This window comes from Stigmatopora nigra, chromosome 20, assembly GCF_051989575.1.
Source record: "Stigmatopora nigra isolate UIUO_SnigA chromosome 20, RoL_Snig_1.1, whole genome shotgun sequence".
NCBI classification, from domain to species: Eukaryota; Metazoa; Chordata; class Actinopteri; order Syngnathiformes; family Syngnathidae; genus Stigmatopora; species Stigmatopora nigra.
In genome coordinates this window covers 2,550,916-2,573,299 of record NC_135527.1, presented here as the reverse complement: position 1 = coordinate 2,573,299, position 22,384 = coordinate 2,550,916, and the positions used below count along the sequence as shown (strand labels likewise).

Below are 22,384 nucleotides of genomic sequence, written 5' to 3'. Positions count from 1 at the left end.
CAGGTGGGTGAAGATTCAACCGAGAATCACTAAAAAGCCCATCTGCCAAGAATTAGAAGCTGCTGGAACACAGTCAAGCGTGTTTTGCATCTCCATGGACTGAGAGGCTACTGTGCAAGAAGGAAGCCCTTGCTCCAAAAGCAGCACCTTAAGGCTCGACTGAAGTTTGCTGCTGATCACATGGACAAAGATAAGAACTTCTGGAGGAAAGTTCTGTGGTGAGATGAAACAAAAATCGAGCTGTTTGGCCACAATGCCCAGCAATATGTTTGGAGGAGAAAAGGTGAGGCCTTTTTTTAACCACAACTGTACATAGTCTTTATTTAAAAGAAAAAGCCTTACTAATACATGGTCTTTTTTAAAGGAAAACCCCCAACTATACCCGGTCTTTTTTATGAAAAAAAAGACTTACGAAACATGGTCATTGCTTATAAAAAATACTATACATGGTCTTTTTATTTTAATTTTTTTAAAGAAAAAAGCCTTACTATACATTTTTTACCATTAAATAAAACCTTGCTTTAAATCATTTTGTTTCTTTTAATTAGTAAAGCCTTACTCTAGACAGCGCGTTGCTAAATGTTGACCCAATTTCATAGTCCAATAATTTTGACAATTTTAATCTATTATGGGTATTTAAAAGCTATTTTTGAGATGGATTGAAGGACCACAAATTAAAGTTACCTTCTGTGAAAGAAAATGTTTGAACAAAAAGTTTGCAGGAAAAAGGAGTTCTTACCAGTGTGGGTTTCCGTGTGGCAATTTAAATGGTTCTTTTGAGGAAAAGCTTTACCACAAACTGTGCAGGAAAAAGGTTTTTCACCAGTGTGAGTTCTTATGTGGATTTTTAAATTCCCCTTCTCTGAAAATGTGCGACCACAAACTGAGCAGGAAAAGGGTTTTTCACCAGTGTGGGTTCTTGTTTTTTTTAAGATGTGCTTTCGAGAAAAGGTTAGACCACAAACTGAGCACGAAAAAGATTTTTCACTTGTGTGCGTTCTTGTGTCTATTTTTAAACTTCCTTTATCAGTGAATGTTTGACCACAAACCAAGCACGAAAAGGGTTTTTCACCAGCGTGGGTTCATGTGTGTGTTTTTAAACTTTCCTTGTGTGTGAATATTTCACCACAAACTGAGCACAAAAAAGGTTTTTCCACCAGTGTGGGTTCTTGTGTGTAGTTTTAAATGCGATAGTTGAGAAAAATTTTGACCACAAATTGAGCAGAAAAAATGGTTTTTCACCAGTGTGGGTTCTTGTGTGCATTAATAAGCTTTTCTTATGTTTGAATTTTTTACCACAAATTGAGCAGGCAAATGGTTTTTCACTAGTGTGGATTCTTGTGTGCATTAATAAGCTTTTCTTGTCTGTAAATGTTTGACCACAAATTGAGCAAGAAAATGTTTTTTCACCAGTGTGGGTTCTTGTGTGGGTTGTTAAGCTATCCTTGTGCATGAACGTTTTACCACAAACTGAGCACAAAAACGTTTTTTTTACCAGTGTGGTTTCTCGTGTGGATTTTTAAGCTTCCCTTCTGTGTAAATGATAGACCACAAATTGAGCAGGAAAACCGTTTTTCAACAATGGGAGTTCTCGTGTGGATCTTTAAGCTTATCTACTGTGTAAATGATTGACCACAAATCTAGCAGGCAAATGTTTTTTTTTACCAGTGTGGGTTCTTGTGTGTATTTGTAAATCTTGCTTTTGAGAAAAGGCTTTGCCGCAAATTGAGCACAAAAATGGATTTTCACCAGTGTTGATTCTTGTGTGGATTTTTAAGCTTCCCTTCTTTGTGAATGTTTTACAACAAACTGAGCAGTAAAAGGGTTTTTCACCTGTGCGGGTCATCATATGTGATTTTAAAAGATACTTATAGTGAAATGTTTTCCCACACTGAGCACATTTGAACGGTTTGTCGCCATTCAAAGTTTTCTTAACACCTTTACCATCCTGAAGTGAGTCACCGCTATCTGGTGGAAGAGTGTCGAAACTGTCTGCTCGCCATCCTTCTGTCTAGCTGCAGCCTGGCGGAGGCTCCACCGCTCCGCTGGCCACGCCCAGATCATCTTCTCCCTTGAAAGGCTCGCCAGTTGACCCGGTTACATTTTGCTCCTCCTTTTTGATTGGCAGTGGCTCTTCTCTCATTTGTTGTAGAGGGAACTCTGGCTCCTCCTCTTTGATTAGGGGCCATGTTGTGGTGTTTGCAGGCTCCGCCCCTCTGCTGGCCTCGCACAGATCCCCTTTCCTCCTCAGAAATTCACCAAGTGACCAGGTGGCGTCATCTTTCTCCTTTTTTATTTGAAGTTGCTCTTCTCTCATTTGTTGCTGAGGGAACTCTGGCTCCTTCTCCTCTTTGATTTGGGGGAGCTCAACTTCCTCTTTAAAGCCAACAGACTATTGCCCAACAGGATCATGATATTTTCTGAAACCTACAAAGACACAAAGAAAATGATATATTTCAGAAACTATCTGTTTGTGATTAAGTTACAATAAAAGGAAAGCTATAGTTTTCTGCCATTGTTAAGTATTAACACGCGCTGAGACTCATTCTTTCTCTCCTAGAGTGGTTACATTTAAATAGAAATATAATTTATTACGCCTTTCTTCGAATGTTACTAGTGCGAATTCATTAAACGGACGCTAAAATAGTATCATGTCAATATTATACTGTGAAGTATGAATCTATTTTATGCTTATTATTATTATTGTCTTTTGGTTTATATAGTGTAGTCACTAGAATAGAATTTTGCATGACCCAGTGGAAACTTCCATCATGACACCTTTTAGTTAAGGGGGTGTCATCTATCATGACACCCACTTCTTTGTCTACTTCTTCCCGCCTTAAGTTTGTACCTAGGTCACATGACCCTTTGTTAATAAAACCAGCTCAACTGTTGGAGGGAGGCAGGGATTGGAACTGGTCAGGCAAGGAGATGGACTCATCTCCAAGCGCTGGCTCCTCCCGACCCCTCCCTCAGCTGATGTCTTTGAAAATCTCATCAAGCCGACTCTGCGTGTGCTACCTCTGATCCGAAGTTATTGAATGTATATGGTTCTAAACCTGACACTATCATCCAAACTTCATGCTTCTACTTGATCTGGATCACCATGTCATGATATATCCCATATGGTCTAGTGGTCAGGATTCCTGGTTTTCACCCAGGTGGCCTAGGTTTGACTCCCGGTATGGGAAGCTGCATATTAGATGGATGGATAGGGAACTATTGAACCTCTATAATATAGAGTCTATATTATAGAGGTTCAATAGTTCCCAGTCCACATGTCAAAAAGCTGTCACAAGCTGTTGGGTTTATTCTGTATTACTATTATAATAGTTATATTAATTCATTTCTTTATTAAATCATTCTCTTTCTATTCTCTGGATTAATTCATTTCTTTGTTAAATCATTCTCTTTCTATTTTCAAAGTGTTGCGAGGTCACGAGTATTGCCAATTCATCTTTAACCTGGACGGCCTGTTCCAGGATGGTTATACAAACAATCCACCCAATCTGGGTCCTTGAGATTTGGTGGGCCCTTGGTGATGAGGCAAGGGCTATTCGGCCAATAACAAGAATGTTGTTATCGTTATGTAACCGTGCACTTCGGGCTTTTCTGTATGTAACCATTATATGATTATGATTATATTATATGATTCTTAGGTCAAGGAAGTTGTATAATTACTCTAATCTAAATGTGTTAGGTCTAGTCTCCTGTTTTTGTTATTGGTAAAATACTTTGATTGTTATTGTAGTCCCAGATGTTGTTTTTACTCATACGTGATGGAATGATCAACAACTCTGTAACTTGTTTTGATTCATGACCATAAGAGTGGGACGAAAACGTCTATTCGGGGAGACGTTCGGAAGTTGTAAGGAGACACTTGCTGAAACGCTCCCCTTCGGAGGTATTACCCATTGTTATCCATTTCTATTTAATTAAATGTCAATAATTGAATAAGATGTCTGCCTGCAGTTATTGATAATTACGGACGAAGGTAATTGTTAATGAACCTAACACAAGCATACTACCCGTGTGCATCTTCTCAAATTTAAACTTTCTATAAGCGTTATAAACCCATGGTGTACAATGTTTGCAGTTGTTTAAATATGTAGATATCATCTAACCTTTTTAGTTAGTCTGATAAGAGTTATGTCAGAAACTGTATAGTAAAAAAAAGTTAAACATTAACATTTTGATATTGAAAACGGGCCTATATTTATTGCTCGACAAATGTGCAATTGTCTCTGTGATATGATTTAAGATTTCTGCTGCTAAATTTCTAACGCCAAATTTTTTTGGGTTATGCTTTTAAATAGTGTGTTACTAAAATGCTTTTTTTAGATTTGGAAAAAAAGAAACATTTCCAACGTGGAATTGCCTATCACTGTCAAATTTAATATTGTTGCGTATATTTTCATAGGTTAAAATTTTTTATTAACTTAACACTGATGTTACTGTTTTTAAACAATAAAAATCTTCTTGAGGATTAGCATTCGTGGGAATTGGGGCGTGCCTGCCTGCAAGTCAGCCGGGTGTCTCACTGCACCCTCAAAGATCTGGGATATATTGCTGTAGGTTTGTGGAAACCTTCTATCACCCCCATTTATGGTGGTGTGGCCGAGCGGTCCAAGGCGCTGGATTTAGGCTCCAGTCTCTCGGGACACTCTGATGGGATTAATCCATCAACGCTGCTTTTTCTACAAACCTCCTGGGACTTGTTACATGAATATCTTGATGAAAGAGTCCTCGCTGAGGGTGCCCAGATACACAGTCGCTTGTGCAGGCAGATTTTCTCGTGGAGCGGCTGGGAATAACTGTCCACGGAGTGTTTCTTAGTGGCTGTCAAGTGGAGGGACAAACAATCCACTCAAGTGCTGTCCTTTTCTGGAATCCCCTAGATGGTGATGCGCACTTGGTTGCCAACGTCCGTGCCGGGACCACCACTGGGTCGCCATTTTCGTTGGTCTCATACACGTATTCGGAAGGGAAATGTGATGAATTATTCTGGACGGCCATTTAAGATTTAATTATCTCTTTATGGTTTTAGAACTATACTTCCATTTGTAAAAAATTACATTCAATTTTGAAAAAAAAAGTGTTGTCATCAGCGTATGCACTTTTTGTTTAGCATCTTGGGCAAGTAATTATTCTCTCAAGAAGGGTTCTATTTCATTTGTGGTTATTTTAGCTTTTAGCGTAAAGTTAAAAAGATATCCATGAATGGGTGGAAAATGTGACCACAATCCTCATCTATAAACATTTTGTAATGTGTTGTAATATTGATAGAACATATACCAATTGTGTCTCATCTCATGTTCGTGCTTGCTAGCAATTATTATGAAAAGCTAAGGTTCAAAATGTTAGCCCACTAGCATTAGCAAGGTAGCTAAGTCACCTTACCAGACAAATAAACAACTCTGGTACTTGTTAGACTATAAATATATCACCTTACTCCAAATCCTTAACTCTGTAATCTCCCGTCTAACAATGGAGCGTATTCAGCATCGCAGGAGACAAACCAGGGTGAAGCGAATTTATCCACAGATGATTTATTCCATTCAAATTGATTCATACAGAGCTACGGGTCTCCCTCCCAAAGAATAAGCCCGCTGAGTGTTGATGTCCCAAAGCGGAGGATGGAAAAGACATTGTCCAAACCTACGTTTGCCCAGTTATAGTATAACAAAAATGCATATTCATTCGCTAATTAACAATGAGATGTGGGCTGGTCCAGGGCTGCTGTGAGGGGGGTTTCTCCGTACTTCACACCTTCCAGCCTCGAATGCCCATCATCCAGACCTCTGTCTCCGCTGGTCCTATGAAGTCCCGACCCTCCGCCCTGCTCTTTGTTTCCTCTGCCCTCTGAAGTCCTCCATCATTTCTCTTATCAGTGTGGATCCAACCTTGAAACAAGAATCTCAGAAAGAGCCTTTTGTTAACATTGTAATTGAGGAATCTCAGACCAATCCTTCTCTTCATATTATAATTGAGGAATCTCAGACCAATACCAATCCTGTTGTTCATATTGTAATTGAGTTGAGAACAGGAGCCTAACCCTTCAGTGGCGATACCAAAACAAGACCGCCACAACAAAAAGAATGAGTAAAATATGTCATATTCTTCATACTGCATTTTGTTGATTCGAATTTAAGAGTTTTTACATTTTTAGTTAGAGATTTTTGCACTTGTGACGACTATTAAGATAACCATATTGTGATTTTCTACAGGCTTCCTCATTGGAGGCTAAGCAAAGTTGAGAAACACTGTTCTGCCCGCTTGAGTATGAAGACAAGTTTAATTTCAAAACAATTTTGGAAGAACAAAAATGTGGTGGGAAGGAACCAAGCTAGTATTGCCTCACTGATATGATTCACATCCAGAGTAGCATCTCCTTCCTTGTGGAGCAGAGAAATTACCAGATCTCAGAAACTGAGGAAACATCAAAATGGTCATGGCCCGTGTGGGGGTTGAACCCACGACTTTGGCGTTATTAGCACCACACTCTGACCGACTGAGTTAACAGGCCATGTGCTGCATAATTCAGGTATTTGAACAATAACGCAAATGCAACACGTCAACTAGCTAACCACTGATGTTACGGCAAAAGAAGTTGGACAAGATAATTTTATCTAACTTTGGAGACGTCATGGCCCTTACGGAAGTCAAACCCACGGCCTTGGCATTATAAGCACCACTGTGACCAACTGAGCTAACCAGACATGTGCAAAGTGGGCATGACTTTTGTGTGATGACCGTAATTGCCAATGTCAGCTGGCAAAACTCTTATGTTACGGCAAAATAAATCATTTTAGGCAATCTTAACTTACTCTAGAGAAAGTGTCAAACCGCACAAAATGATGAAGCAAGCCAGATTTGTTCCCGGGGCTGCCTCTTTGGTACCTGTGTTCTAAAGAGACCGTGCCCATTCAGCATTCGAACCCACGACTTTGGCATTTTCAGCACCTCGCTCTGCCTAAATGAGATGAACAGCAATGTGCTGGCATTCGCCCGGGTGGGACCGTCAGGCCAGTCGGCACAGAGATGCGGGGACGGACGGGCGAGGTCGAGCGAAGAGCTTGAACAGGTAAGGTCGAGCGGGGAGTGGCGAGTGGAAATTGAATGTCCTTCTAATAGGGGAACGAAACGTTTAGGTCTCCCGGGCTGCACTGGCATCTGCCCCCACCTTCGGAGCCAACTCACCACCAGGTTGTGATTGGTCGAGAGCTCCGTCCCTCTCTTTACCCGAGTATCCAAGACATGCGGGTGTCCTGGCGCTTAATGCACATAAGGACACCCTTATGCTTGAACATGTTGTTTATTATTGTCAATCAACTACAAGCGCAGAAATCCAACAATAGAACATCACTCGGATTTCGATCAAGGGAGACGTTCTTCCCAATCACTCCCTCCAGGTCTCACACCATCATTGAAGTCCCCCTAAGGAGCACTCTCCAGCACCCCCTCCAAAAGGAGTAGGAACTCTGAACTGCTGTTTTGTGCATGCACACAAACAACAATCAGGTGCCGTCCCCCCACCCGAAGATGGAGGGATGCGACCCTTTCGTCCCGCAGACAACTCCAGAGCCAACCTTACGCTCTGGCTTTTTACCTAACCGCGTCCGGGGGAGGGAAGATTTCGTCCAGTAATGTTGCTCACACCAGACCAGTTGGCCATGGGTAAGCCTACCAGGGCTACAAGGCCCTGGACAACATTGCTCCAAGGATCACTGGGGCTGATTAACCCCACCACCGGGACACACAAACTTCACCACCACGATAAGTTAATGACTCATCTGTGCGGTATTATTAGCTTAAATTCAACATGGTATATTGTTTTGGAAATCCTGGCGCCGAATGTCTCGTACCGAGTTTTTCATTGGAATGGAAATTTTTAAATGCATGATGGATGACTCTGTGAATAGCAGGACTAACTCATGACAGTCCCCGGCCGAGACCGAGGTTCTTGCGCTGGTGGTCCACAGGAGCTCCGTCAACAGGTGAGAATACCCACGATTCCTCAGTATATCTGCTTTGATTTGATATGAGAAGGTGGAAGAAGCAGAGTGGCGCAGCGGGAGCGTGCTGAGCTCTTAACCCAGAGGTCAATGGATCGTAACCATTCTCTGCTACTAACATCAGTTCTTTTTTTGTCGAAGCAAACTACCCCACTTCCAAGTGTTACCATTGGTGTGAAATAATGTTCTTGAAAATTATTGATTCTGCAAAAGTTACCTTTTCTCACTTCATATTCTTCTGATCAAAATTCCGATAGAAATTGATCGGAAATCGGGCCTAATCGCATCATTTTCTCAAGATCGGAATCTGACAAAAAACTAATCATTTTTCTGAAACACGTCCCGCAAATGCCTTGACAATTTGATGAAGGCGGAAGTAATACAGTAAAACATGGTCAGGCCTAAAAATCATTGTGAAGAAGGAACAGAAAACAGTCAAATAGGAAAATTCCTTTTTATTTCATTCCATTTTTCTTTTTGTCATCTATTTAAATACTAACAACAAGTGTTTAATTGCATTCTAGTTTCATACACATATTTGAGAGCATGTTCTCACCACAAAGAAAATGCAGTCTCAGTTAAAAAACAAATGAAAAAGACTGGTAAAAAAGTGAAAACAATCGAAAATTACATCTAAATATGAGAAAAGAAATTCTTATTGTTGGGTTTATTCTGTAATACTATTATATATGTGTGTATTTAATCATTGGTGTATTAAATCATTCTTCAAATTGTCCAAAGAGAACTCGGGGTCGTAACCAGTCAACAAGTCCTCATTCCAAGGACTAGTTTCTGGACCTTTACCCTAGAATGCAGACCTAGAGCACTTAAGAAGATGCTGATGCAGCAGGATCGCTATCTGCTCAACCTTTGTGATTACTCGCATATTGTCGTAAATTTTCAACATTCTCTATCTGAGCCAATTTTGGTCATGGAGGTGACAAGAATCAAACTTGACTGCAAAACCACTCATGGCTTACAAGGAAGCCAATTTCAAACTGACTGCCTCCTGAATTAGGCTTGATTTGTAAAGTCCAATGTGTTGCCTAAAGCCGGAGTCGAAACAGGTACCGTTACATGCTCAGTCTAACACTCACCCATCTGAGCTAATTTGGCTGATTTGTATGATGTGTACTCATGGTTTACTAGTACAATATTGAAACTGGAGCATTTACTGATATTAGTCTAGTTTAGAGAGTCCAATGGACTGTCGATGATCACGGTCGATTAGGGGAATGCTCTCCATCATTTCTTATCTGAGCGAATTTAGACCATGTTGGTGACAAAAGTCAAACATGACTGCAAAACGACTCATGGCTTACAAGGAAACAGTCGGTGTAGGACACATTTGCCGAGTCCAATGAGCTGCCGAAACCCGGGCTTGAACCAGGGACCTTTAGATCTTCAGTCTAATGCTCTCCCAACTGAGCTATTTCGGCTGATTGATAAGGTAAGCTACCAACTTGGATTGCAAAATGATTCATGGTGTGACATGCTAAAGTGATTAAGTTATTAATGATTGCATGTTGGGGATTACAGTAAACGTTGGATTGAGGACAACAACTAATCACTGTGATTATTTCTCCCTGTGTTTCAAGCAATATGAAAATGCAGGGTGCAATATTCGTAGGTGTCAGGCCTCAGACGTGACTGGTGGCGGGGTGTTCCAGACCGACCAATCACTGGCGCAGCTCCAACGAGCGGAGTGGCGCCAGGTGGAGACAATCAAGGTTCTGCCTGGATATAAGGCCACCGGATACCCAACCAGCTGCCGGATCGTAATCTCAGCTCGCTCGCTGAAGCAACCCCTGGTACAGGCCATTGTTCTATGTTGATTCATTGCCCTTTTCTCGCCCAGGAACTACCTAGTCTGAGACCGCAAGGAGATCAAGAAACCAAAGGATAATCGACCCGGATTGGAGGAGAACTACCCAGGACATCGACAGGATTGGATTTGAACTACGGCAAGAGACAGACTGGTAAAAGGAAGAAGGAACAGCCAGGAGCGGATTGGAGGAGAACTACCCAGGACATCGACAGGATTGGACTTGAACTACGGCAAGAGACAGACTGGTAAAAGGAAGAAGGAACAGCCAGGAGTACCACCAGGACACGAATTGTATATAGTTGAATTGAGCACGTATCAATAAAGGTGAACAAAGAACTGGACTTCTATCTCGCCTGCTTTGGGGCCATTTACAAGATCATAACAGTAGGCACCATTGGGATTGCAGTTCAGATGACCAGTGTCGATGACCTGCTCACTAAATTCTGAGCCTCTTAAATCCAAACATTACAAACCAGGAAGAAGGCAGCGAGGAGAGGTGCTGTTAAGAAATGGAAGTTGGCAGTTGAGTACTCGTCTTCTGAGGCCAAGCTGAGATCATCAGAGAGACAGTAAAGACGTGTCAGAAATTCCAGGGTTCAGCGGAGGTGTAAAGTGATTAGTTTGACCAGATTGTCAGGCTACGCTCGCGTAGCTATTTCCTGGTCTCAACCTGTCCAATAAACTCACTTTTTCATTAATTGTTTAAAGAGCGTTTGGGAGGCATCACTAAGGGCTTTACAAAAACTTTTACACTTAACTTGGCGAGAAGCGTACTGTATAGCACAAGATAAACGTGGACTGAGAATGGGCATCGGGAGAAGCTTGGGCTACTGTAGTGAATGGGCCAATGGGCAGTCGAGTAGTTCAGTGAGTATTCAGCTGGCCAATCAGCTTGCATTTATGCCCGTGATGCTTTGCGCATACGTGCATTCCTTCTGTTTTAAAAATTTGTATTTATTTTTTCATTAAAAAAAACGGAAAGCTTTGAAGCCGCGATGGGTGAACCGCGAAGTACCTAGGTCCCAATGTAATTTGATTAGTGTATCATCCAAACTGCATGCTTCTACTTGATCTGGATCAGTTTTGCATGATCGGCCCCAACCGTGTTTCCACACACCTATGGAGCTGGAGGTCCGGTGCAGAATGAACAACGTGTTAAAAACTGGATAGAAAGCACCGGCCGCCATCCATCTGGTATATTTGAGAGTGAAACCTGTTGGGTCTGAAGTTACAGATCCCCATACTTACCAACCGTGCACAAAGGAAAAACGAGGCATGAGACTGTGTTATATTTTAAAGCAACCGCGCAGCTGGGGAAGGTTGGAGGCGCGAGTCCATTATGGACACGCACTCGGCTCTGCGGACCTTCTCCTCTTCCCAAGTCCCAAGTCGCGCTTTTATTAAGTTTCAGCAATGATGTCATGGAAACGGTACAACAGTCACTGAGACATGTTAAAGACGTCATTATGATTATTGACAGGTTGTTCTTTGTTATAGGGAATTTGGGTGTCACGAATCCTTGCATATAATCTCTCAATACGTGTCACGGTTAAATGTCATAGGGACCTTCAATCAATATTACAATCATCAGTGTCACCACCATCATAGGTGTCACTAAGTGTCACTGTTTGGCTGCGGATTTGTCATAGAGCCAATAGGAAATATGTATGTCCTTTGAAATGCACTTGTTATTGTTTTACGCAACTTTACATTCCCTCCTGTAGTGGATTTAAAAGGACATCAGACTAAAACAATTAAGCCTTCTCAGTATTACATCACTAGTAGATTTACAACATTAGAACCATTCTCAGGAATTGGCGAGAACCTCTTGGACTGAGAATGGAACTGAAATTGAAGTCAGGGAAGTAGCAATGTTCTCCAACTATGGCACACACACCTCCATCTTTTGCTGTTATCAAATCTAGGACCATCCGGTCTTGCAACTCCATTTCTCTAAGGGCTCTTGATTCATCTGCTATACCTTGTAGGGCTTTGACAGTTTATTTAATGAACACTCATGTAACACTTCAATGTCCAAGTTGGGAAATTAGTGACAATGATTTTCTGGGGGGGTGGACCACAACTTATGGTCACCAGGCACTGCCCCAAATGGAATCACGTGGTTTGACTTGCACCGGCTTTGATCTTATATATCTTATCACCATTTGCATCTAACACTTCAACTTCTTCTACAGTGAAAAGCTGTGAACAATATTTGCTAAACATAGTAACCATCATTTCCAGCACAATCTTTGCCTTAGTCACGTCTGTGGCTGTGCACTCAACAAAGACATTTTTTTGTCACCAGAGTAATTTTTGAGTGATCTCCATTGATGATGGAGGCATTGACAGAACAACACCATTGCTATCATAAATAACAGGCTACAAAGGCTTGTCTTCAATAATATGGAGGAAATGTTTCAGGTGGCTGTCAGTCTTGTACAGGCTCATGAGTTGGGTGGCTGTGTATTCTTTGAGCTGGTTTAGGGGCTTGGAGAGGATGTCTCCTGGTGGTTTAATTGTATACGTGAAAGGACCTGAGATGGTGTCTAGGTCATGAGTCCCTATCGCCACCAGACTCCTCTTTCTGCAGATGTTTTGAAGCAGTTTGTCCTGGAACTCGATGAAGCTATCATAGCGTTCCTGCGTGAATGTGATGTTCCTACATCTGACGCTCCCGCTGTCTTTACATCACCTTGCTTACGGCTGATTATCTCCTTCTCAGAGGTAACTTCTGCTAGCTCCAGTCGAAATTCGAAACATAGTTCGTCAAACTCCTCATCAGTATAGGTTTTTCCCAACGCTTTAGAGAGAAGATCTCTTTTTACGCCAACAGTCCGCATGCTTTCTACTATCCTTCCTCTCTTCAGCCACAGTGAAAAGGACCCAGCCAGACGCCTGTAGCTGCCTGCAGAGGTGCCTGACTACACAGGCACGCACATATTTTCTTGGTTCTTTGAATTGTTCTTTTCATACGACTTCACTTTCCTCTGTGACAGCAGCACGGCATAGTCTCATTTTTCAACTCGAATCTCTGGGGGCGGGGCGTTCAGCCACACTCAGGCTGCCACTGATAGATAGTACAGTCACAGTGATGAGGGTGGCAGCGGATTTCATTTTGGCTTCTGTGTGATGGTGTAAAAACTATGAGAGGTCAAGGTTAGGTGAAAGGTGCTCGTGGCAGGTGAGTAGACGTCAGATGATTTTTTCCGCGGACAAGGGTTTTGGAACCGTCCGACTTCCAGTCTACTCAGAGTCACCGATGTCTTGAACTACTTTGACTTGGGATTGGTGAATCCACGTCAACCTCTCAGCAATCTATTACTGCGGTGGGGGTGGTGAGTTGGACCACGAAGGGGCCTTCCCAACATTGCGTGGACCAGGATTTCCTTTTTGTGACTCAAATCAGGTTCTGGTCACCAGACTTCACCACCTCCATTTGTTTGCTCTTCAAGTCCCACGCTCTTTTGGACGTTGCACTTGTTGTTGTTGTTGTTGTTGTTGTTGTTGTTAGGCCACCCAGGCGTCTAAGCGTTACCCTCAGCTGCGCTAGAGTTGGCCCTGGAACGCGGATTACTTCATCCTGGGGGTAGCCGTTCGTGGTATTTGTTGCATTCGAAGGCGGCGACGGGCGGCCGCTCAGGAGACACCTCGCGAAGGTTCCAACTTTGTGTTTGGGCCTGAGGTTATCTTGCACATTGTCTGTAACAAATTAAACAGTTCCTACAAAAATTTTAAAGTAGGTACTTAGACCTCTGGGACATGGAACACATGCTCTGCCATGTACATCCTCCCTCCTGTTGAGACATGGCTTCTTCCATGGCTCACTTTTGGAATAAATTCTTTGGTAGGCACGGTAGGCCTTTAGCTGTAAATAGGCTGTCTGTAGATTGTTCTGCTTCTTCATGTATCCATGCATCTTTTCTTTCTGTGGTGCAATGTTTTCAAATCAATTAACAGTTTTTCGATCTACTCAGTTTTTGTTGTTGTGTATGCTGTATGGTAAGTGTTGTCTGCTGCTGCTTTAGCTGCTGTATTCTGTCGTTGTCTTCACCGTGTGCTCAACATTTGCTTAACATTTGCTTACCGCTATGTGGTTGGGCTTAAAACCCCAATGAACAAAATCACAACAATCTTACTTATTTTCTAACTATAGTTTGTAAAAATTTAAAATCCTTATCAGTCAAAATTAAATATGCTAGCTGGTATTCTATTTTGATCCCTGCTTCCTTGTTAAGATCAATAATTATTTTTGTTGTTTCCTTTCCTGCAATTTCACAAATTAACTCATACCAAAAATCGAAAAAATACAAAAAGCAAATCAGGCTGCTCTCTCCTCAGGAAAACAGCTTTTCCGTTCTCTGCAACAGTTACATTCAAATCAAGTAGTATCCCGAAACAAATGCACACATGTATACTTCTGAGTAGAATTGAACCCACTAAATTGTAACCACCCCTTGTTTGTTAGGGTTAATAATTTTAGCTTAATTGAGTCATTTAGAGCAATTAAAACTCATTACTTATAAAATGCATACTTATCAAGTCCAAATGCATGCAATAATGTGTATCGTGTTGCATATTATACTCAGTTGTTTAAAATTGAAAATATCCCAATTTAGTAGTCTTTTTATCAAATGTCACATTCCATTGTCTTTGAAGTTTGCCCATCATCTCCTGTAAAACTTTCTTAATCAACATTTTTCAAAAGTCAGATTTCTACCCATTTTCTTTCTAATCGTTCACATTAACTATCTGTAAGAAGGTTTAGTCGCAATTGAAACGCTTTCGCTTTTTTTTATGGAGACAATAAAATCAATATCAAAAGTTCCTAATGGCTTACGGTATTTCTCTCGGAGCAATAATCTTTGCGATCCACATTGGAGTGCTTGCCACTACGTCTGATCACGTCAAAAAGTTTCTTACTTATCTCCTCAAACGTTTCCACTGAGAGAACCTCCTTACTTTTCAGCTATTTTCATGTCCGCTGGTTGGTCAGCAAAACGTGGAACAGATGTTCTCATTTGGGTTGCTCGTGCGTCTTTTCCATGTTTGGGTTGCTCGTGCGTCTTTTCCATGTTTCCTGTAGAGAAGCACAGTCTCCATCTGCTAACTTTTTTTTTTTTTTTTTTTTTTTTTTTTTTATATTTTAATGCAGATAGCCAGATTACTCATCATGCAGCTCCAATCGTGTAGTGAATGATGGCGGTTTGTCTATAGTCTACTAAATAAGATTTCCATATTTTGTCGTCCGGGTGACCTCGTCCTGTGGCCGCAATGATTTCATAATGAAATATGGAACCTTTAATCAATCCCGTCAATTAGTCAGTTAACACACTATTACTATAAATCAACGGTACTTTGGAATTTCATATGATGCACTGTTTTTGGTTTTTCATTTCAGTGCCAAAATTTCGCATTGCAGATTTGTTCCTCCAATTCAATGCATTATCAGCGAAAAAAATTCTGATTGTCCATAATTTTTCATCACCATCCAAAAAGGCTTCTTGGCGATTTCAGAAATTGATTTCCAAATTTCTAAATCCTTTTCCACCTTGATATCTAACTGATTGATTATATCTTGGTGGTTTTCCAATCAAAAACACAAAAAGACAAACAACTATTTACGCTCACAGACATCAGTGGTCTGTAATTTGTTATCACTAGTGGAGAGCACCACCCCCAGTGTGGGCGGGGCTTCTTGGCAACTAACCACCTTTTGCTGTCCTATCAGCACTAATTATCCGCAAAAGAAATAGATTAAAGGCATTAGGTTATCAACAATTGTTTGATACTTTTGCAATCCGTTGTATTCTAATAGTCATTAATATGACTCGCGCTAAAGCATCTTGGATCTGTTCAGGGCAAACTTCATCCAAGATAAATCATGCTTATCCTAAATGAATTTGTAATTTACCCTCTATGCATTGTCTTTATGCTTGATATCCTTAATATTGTTGATTTCCTCTGCTTCTAAATCCTTATCTCTTAAATACTTGGTATATTATAATAACTTGTATATAATTACATCTTATTTATCCGTCTAAGTTTATCTTTCGCCGTTTAAAGTCCTATTTGCAATCATCAAGATTTATGAACGTTTCACAGCGTTCTTGTATATATGTATGTATATATTTATATTTATATCTATTCATATGAAGATTACTTGCATGCTTTTCTCAGTGACTGGCCCAGTTTTTCTTTTCTTTTTTTCTGTCCTCTTTTTTTCATTTATCTTTTTTCTTTTTTCTACTTCTACTCCAGAGCGGGCGGCGGCTACGCCTTTCCCTTCACTCACACACAGACAGACAGGGACACGTACACACACGCAGACACACGCAGAGACACGCACACGCGCGCGCACGCACTCACTCTACTAGGAGACTCCTATTTTTTGGTGCACGGTTTCCTAATTAAAATTTTACGAAATATTAGCTATTTTATGAGCGTGGAGTGGGGAGGTGCAAATTGTTACGTATTTGCGGCGACGTTTAATTTCCTCTGACCGACGACACCCGATAACGCCACTTTTGTTTAACAGGTTAGAAAAAACGAGTTAAATAAGTGTTACGGATCTCTTCGAATACTACAGTGATCCCTTTGATGTCCGGCCTATGTGTACCATGGGTTTTTTTCTTCACGGGCCCAGCCCTAGCGCTTCTCTTTACTCCCCACGTCCTCTAGAACGTTCCTCTTGAAGGTTCCTACCGGTATTTGGTGTTTATGTTTCAAAACACTGCCTCTCTTATGTTACTCATTTGGTGTTTATGTTTCAAAACCCTACCTCTTTTATGTTACTCATTTGGTGTTTATGTTTCAAAACCCTACCTCTTTTATGTTCCTTGTGAATTTTTGTAAATCGTGACAAGCGTAATAATTAAACAGCAAATACCTGTTAGTCCTTGGTGCCGGTCTGGTTCGCGGGACCCGGTCTCCGGGCGGACGGCCGGGGCCGGAGGGGGAGACCCGTCTCGCAATGGGAGACGCTGTCGACAGATTCTCGGTGTCCTCAGTCCGGCGGCGGTCGTCAGCCCAGATACAGGTCGGGTTTCCGGCACCAGTTAAATGTTGGGTCTGAAGTTACAGATCCCCATACTTACCAACCGTGCACAAAGGAAAAACGAGGCATGAGACTGTGTTATATTTTAAAGCAACCGCGCAGCTGGGGAAGGTTGGAGGCGCGAGTCCATTATGGACACGCACTCGGCTCTGCGGACCTTCTCCTCTTCCCAAGTCCCAAGTCGCGCTTTTATTAAGTTTCAGCAATGATGTCATGGAAACGGTACAACAGTCACTGAGACATGTTAAAGACATCATTATGATTATTGACACGTTGTTCTTTGTTATAGGGAATTTGGGTGTCACGAATCCTTGCATATAATCTCTCAATACGTGTCACGGTTAAATGTCATAGGGACCTTCAATCAATATTACAATCATCAGTGTCACCACCATCATAGGTGTCACTAAGTGTCACTGTTTGGCTGCGGATTTGTCATAGAGCCAATAGGAAATATGTATGTCCTTTGAAATGCACTTGTTATTGTTTTACGCAACTTTACAAACCTTGTTTAGAACAGCTGTTGTCGAGGGTCTTCCGGAACCTGTGAAAAAGGAATTAAAGAAGGACCCAGACGTGTTGACAGGTGACAAACCTAGATTTAAATGTCACCTGACTCACCATTGTAAGATGTATGATGAAGAAAAGGTCAAAGAAAAAAACGAATCACAAAATTTGACCTCTGCCCTTTTAAAACTCCAACTTTCTAAATTACACCAAAGAAAAAAAGACGGGGCAATCTGCCCAGACGTTCCAGGGTTATGATGAGGCCCTAGATGATGGTCAGTTCTATGGTGGATACGGTGGTTGTAGGCGAGGTTTCTCTGGTGGCCAGGGAAGAGGGTACTTGGGACAAGGCCAACAGGGCAACTGTTTTGTGTGTGGCGGTATTGGTCACTGGGCACGTGATTGCCCCAGCCAGCAGCAGCAACAGCAGCAACCATTCCCACAGCAACCACTGGCTCAGCAGTATGGCCCACCACAGCAACAACGGCCTATGCGAGGTGGAGGACGAGGCACTAGACCATGGCAGCCCCAGCAAACGGCTCAGTCACCTGGACAATATTACCAGGACGAAGATGATGGGATCATACATGCTCCGAATAGGGTTGCCCGAGAGGATCAAGAAGCAGTGGTACGGCAAACCCAATGCTTCACATGATAGTCAACGGCGTGCCAACATCAGGTTTGGTGGACACGGGGGTAACACACTCATCTTTGAACATCCCGCTTGCCCCCAGTTGTCTCTCCTCTTCTGCCGTGACTTTGGTCGGCTTCTCGGGTTCTCCTCAAGCTCTGCCTATTACCCGACCTCTCCGAACTGAAATCCCCCACCTGAAACAGACTCTACACCACTCCTACGTTCATTCATCCCGAACGCCTGTGAACTTGATGGGAAGAGACTTGTTCATATCTATTGGAGCTACCATCCAATGTGGGCCGGATGGCCTCACAGTGACTTTACCAAATGGCTCAAAGATTCCGTGTTCACAACCAGCACGAACACGTGGACAATGGTTGATGTGTCCTTTGCAGCAAGAATCGGATGTAGCAACAGTCTATTGGTCACGTCTTGAGCCTGAAACTCCGGCCACTGGGGGTCTGTTCATTACCTGTGGAAATCATTCATTGACTCAATCCGACCTCACCATTCGCCCATGGATGATTTTCATTGTACGTTATTTTATGACACAGATGATGACTTAATCTATCAAGACCGTTTTCAGGAAGTTCTTGGAACACCATGGCAGTTGAAATTCACCAAAATTTTTGTGGGTCTGGAAGGTGTAGCGTCGTATGTTGATTTGGATAAATCACAAAAAGTGTGGTACAAAATGTGAGATACAGCTGACCCACACATTTCTTTGGCTCTGTCTCCTGGTCATGAAGCTCGCCAACTTGGTCCAATGGTCAAGAGACTTCTTAAAATAATTGACTGGCAGCCCACTGACATCCCAGGACTGACTTATTCCAAAATGCATGACTCTTATCAGATTGACCCACATACTCCAGTAGTAAACTCCTCCATTTTGGAAGAACACATCTTGACTTGTGAACACGGCAGGGAATTGACTGATCACCACCAGACAGAGGATTTGTTGAAAACTATTCCTAACACATTGTGGTCATCAGGACCATTTGATGTGGGCCATTGTGTTAAAATCCCACCTGTAACGTTAGAAGTAGATGAGAGTGTCATCATCTTCAGGCCACAATATAAATGGACCTCAGATGCAGATAAAGGTATGGAAGACACTCTAAGTCAGGGGTGGCCAACCCGCGGCTCCCGAGCCGCATGCGGCTCTTTGCCCGGTTTCATGCGGCTCTTACGTCCATATCAAAGTTTGTATACGTGTTTTATTTTTATTTGCGTGTGCGCTTCGCTTGAGTTCAATACGGTATTTTCGTCCAATGCGCATGTGCTTGGGATGAAAATACCTCAAAGTTTCCCAGTAGGAGCAAGGTCATTTGAGTAAACGTTTTTAACAGAGTGGGAGAGCTCCCGTGAACCAGAAGCGACAATGAACTGCGTCGCGCACACAAAAAGTATCCCAAAGATCGAGCGTCGGCTGAAAAAGCCACACCCCCTGCAAGGCAGACCAATGGCGAGAGTGCTCAGCCGGGAGCCGCCAATAGGAGAGCGAGGTGTACACCCACGTGGTGGGCGCGCTAGTTAAAAGCCATTCATAATATATGACAGCTCATAAGGAGCGAAAGTTGCGCAAAAATAGGCTCTGATTTTATGCCAGAAGTCCCACTAAGTAACATGCATAGTAAAAGAAAAACGCTATTGTAAAATATTATATTTTTGTTTGTGGACTTGGTTGAACTGAGAGTTTGTCTGTGTGAGACAGTGCACACAATGTTCATTGTTGATAATGACTGGCCTGTGCTGTTAGTACTGTAGGAGTCAATTTATGTCATTACTTTGCTGGTGTGGGACATTTACAATAAATCTGGCTGAGCAAAGGTATGTGTGTGATGTGGCTCTTTGCGGTAACACAGTAAAAAATGTGGCTCTTGGTCTCTGACTGGTTGGCCACCCCTGCTCTAAGTGGACGCAGGTGTGATAGAACTTTCGGATTCACAATGGGACACGGCACTGCAACCTGTACTTAAGGCAGACGGACAGAGTTATCGTATGGCACATAACCTTTGACCTGTAAATGACGCAACGCTGACTCCGATCTTACCATGACCAGACCTTCATAGAATGTTCACTACATTTAGTCCAGTATACCAATGGTTCACTTGTATTGATTTAGCTAACACTTTTTTTCTGTGTACCTTTACATCCTTCAGCTAGACCAGTGCTTCTCAAATAGTGGGGCGCGCCCCCCTTGGGGGGCGCGGTGCGATACCTGGGGGGGCGCGTGTAACCCTGGGGAACAGGATTTTATTTGGCCGTACTAGTATAAAGTGTAATTGCGCATCCACAACAGTAGCTGGCAGTGGCGCTCTCATTGTTACTTCTGTCATGTTTGTGAGAGTGCAACATTTCACATGTTGTACCTATAACACTTTTATAAAATGATCTTATTTATAGTCACGGTGGGAAGTGGGGGGGCGCGAATAGTTTTCTTCTTGCTAGGGGGGGCCCAACAGAAAATAATTGAGAAGCACTGAGCTAGACAGTACTTTGCTTTCACTTATAGCGGTGTCCATACGCAGTATCAGCGCCTGCCACAATTGTTTAAAAACTCACCTGGTATTTTTAATCAATGTCTGAAGAACCTGTTACAAGACCTGACTTTACCTAATGACACTGTTCTTTTACAGTGTGTGGATGACCTTTGTATTGCGGCAACTACTTCTGAAATCTGTCTTGAGGTCACTAGGGTGGTCCTACTCAAACTTCATGATCTAGGTTTCAAAGTGTCCAAAAAGAAGCTTCAGTGTTGTCGAAAAGAAGTAACTTTTCTTGGCCGTATTATGTCAGCGAGAGGACTGTCCATGTCACCTGAACATCGAAAAACCATTTTATCTCACTCCAGAACCCAAACTGTAAAAGACATGTTGGCATTTCTAGGCCTCTGTGGCTACAGTAGGACCTATATACAATGTTATGTGGACAAAACAAACACCCTTCGTGCTCTAGTCAAAGATGTTCAGAACCTCAGAGCATGACTTGATTGGACAAACGGATGAAGCCTTTGTGTCTCTGATCCAAGAACTGGCCTCGGCGGCTGCCCTGGCCAACCCTGATTTTGATAAACCCTTTTATCTTGATGATGTCTAACTCAGAAACCACAGTAAATGCTGTTTTGTTTCAGAAGGTTTCAGCAACTAGACGGGTATTCATGTATTGCAGCGTTACACTGGATAGTGTTGAACTCCGTCAAACAGATTGTACTTGTTATGCCGCAGGGCTCGCTAAAGTGCTTCTTAATACAGCACATACAGTGACGGGACATCCCCTATACGTTCTGACTGATCATGGGGTATCGGCATATGTGGCTTCGTCAGTATTTACCTTATCATCTCCTCAACAGTCTAGACTTTTACGTATCCTAACAGCTCCGAACATCAATTACGTTCACACAGGCATTAACATGGCAGAAACACCCATCTAGGCCCCCACGAATGTGCTAGGCGAGTTAATCACCAAAGGTACGTTCTTGCTGACCTTGCTACCAAACCGCTTACATCCGGTCGCATTATATTTACAGACGGTTGTTGTTGGAGAGACCATTCGGGATGTCTCCAAGCGGGGGCTGCCGTAGTGGAAAGCAGGGGAAATGACTTTGTGCATTGTGCATCCTCTGTCTTGACTACTAATCAGTCTGCCCGAGCGGCTGAGGCGTGAGCACTCTGTTTGGCTTTGGAGACCGCAGCAGGTCATCCGGTTACTGTTTATAGTGATTCGGCGTATGCAGTTTCAGCTGCTATCATGGACCTTCATGAATGGGCACGCAATGATTATCGGTGTCTGACTTGATGGAGGCCCACTCACCCGCTCACGTGGGCCCCCAGGCAATGATGACTAAATTGACTAATCGGTGGCACCCATACTTGTCTTCTCTCACCCCTAACTCATAAGTGTCATGATGGAAATTTCCACGAGGCTATCCAAAATTCTATCCTAGTGACTATACTGAATAGAAAGTATAAAGAATACATTCTATACTCCACATTTATCACCAACAAAGTCAAGGTAAAGTTGAACGAATGAAAGAGAAATTGTCAAAAATAATGTACGGCAGCAAAATGTCTTGGCTCCAAGATCTCCCATTGGCTTTGCTCTCTATTCGTCAAACCATCAACAAAACCACAAATCTTGCCCCATTTGGGTCTCATAAAAATTTAATTAGGATTAACGCAACGCTTGAGGCACCATCAGTGGCACAGTGGTGTGCAAACGCGACACTCCTATTAGTGTTTGGGACTCAGCTCTCTCACCAATAGTTTCACATTTTATCTTCCAGGTTAGTGAAGGGCCATAAGCACTAGGAACAAAATATACATGTACAGTGCATGAATTAT

At 42.4% G+C, this 22,384-nt stretch overlaps 1 long non-coding RNA gene and 3 other non-coding genes across 4 annotated transcripts; 1 reads left to right on the top strand and 3 right to left on the bottom strand.

Moving 5' to 3' along the window:
- Positions 1-3,119: 3,119 nt before the first annotated feature.
- On the top strand, positions 3,120-3,191 carry trnae-uuc (transfer RNA glutamic acid (anticodon UUC)). The gene has a single exon. It is a non-coding gene; the product is annotated as a tRNA-Glu (tRNA).
- Positions 3,192-6,452: 3,261 nt separating this feature from the next.
- Positions 6,453-6,526, bottom strand: trnai-aau (transfer RNA isoleucine (anticodon AAU)). Its single transcript has one exon. It is a non-coding gene; the product is annotated as a tRNA-Ile (tRNA).
- A 2,855-nt stretch (positions 6,527-9,381) lies between these two features.
- On the bottom strand, positions 9,382-9,454 carry trnaf-gaa (transfer RNA phenylalanine (anticodon GAA)). Its single transcript has one exon. It is a non-coding gene; the product is annotated as a tRNA-Phe (tRNA).
- A 1,675-nt stretch (positions 9,455-11,129) lies between these two features.
- Positions 11,130-17,397, bottom strand: LOC144213415 (uncharacterized). The gene is made up of 2 exons (XR_013329952.1): positions 15,012-17,397; positions 11,130-14,923 (listed from the first exon to the last, which is right to left on the bottom strand). It is a non-coding gene; the product is annotated as an uncharacterized LOC144213415 (long non-coding RNA).
- Positions 17,398-22,384: the final 4,987 nt, after the last annotated feature.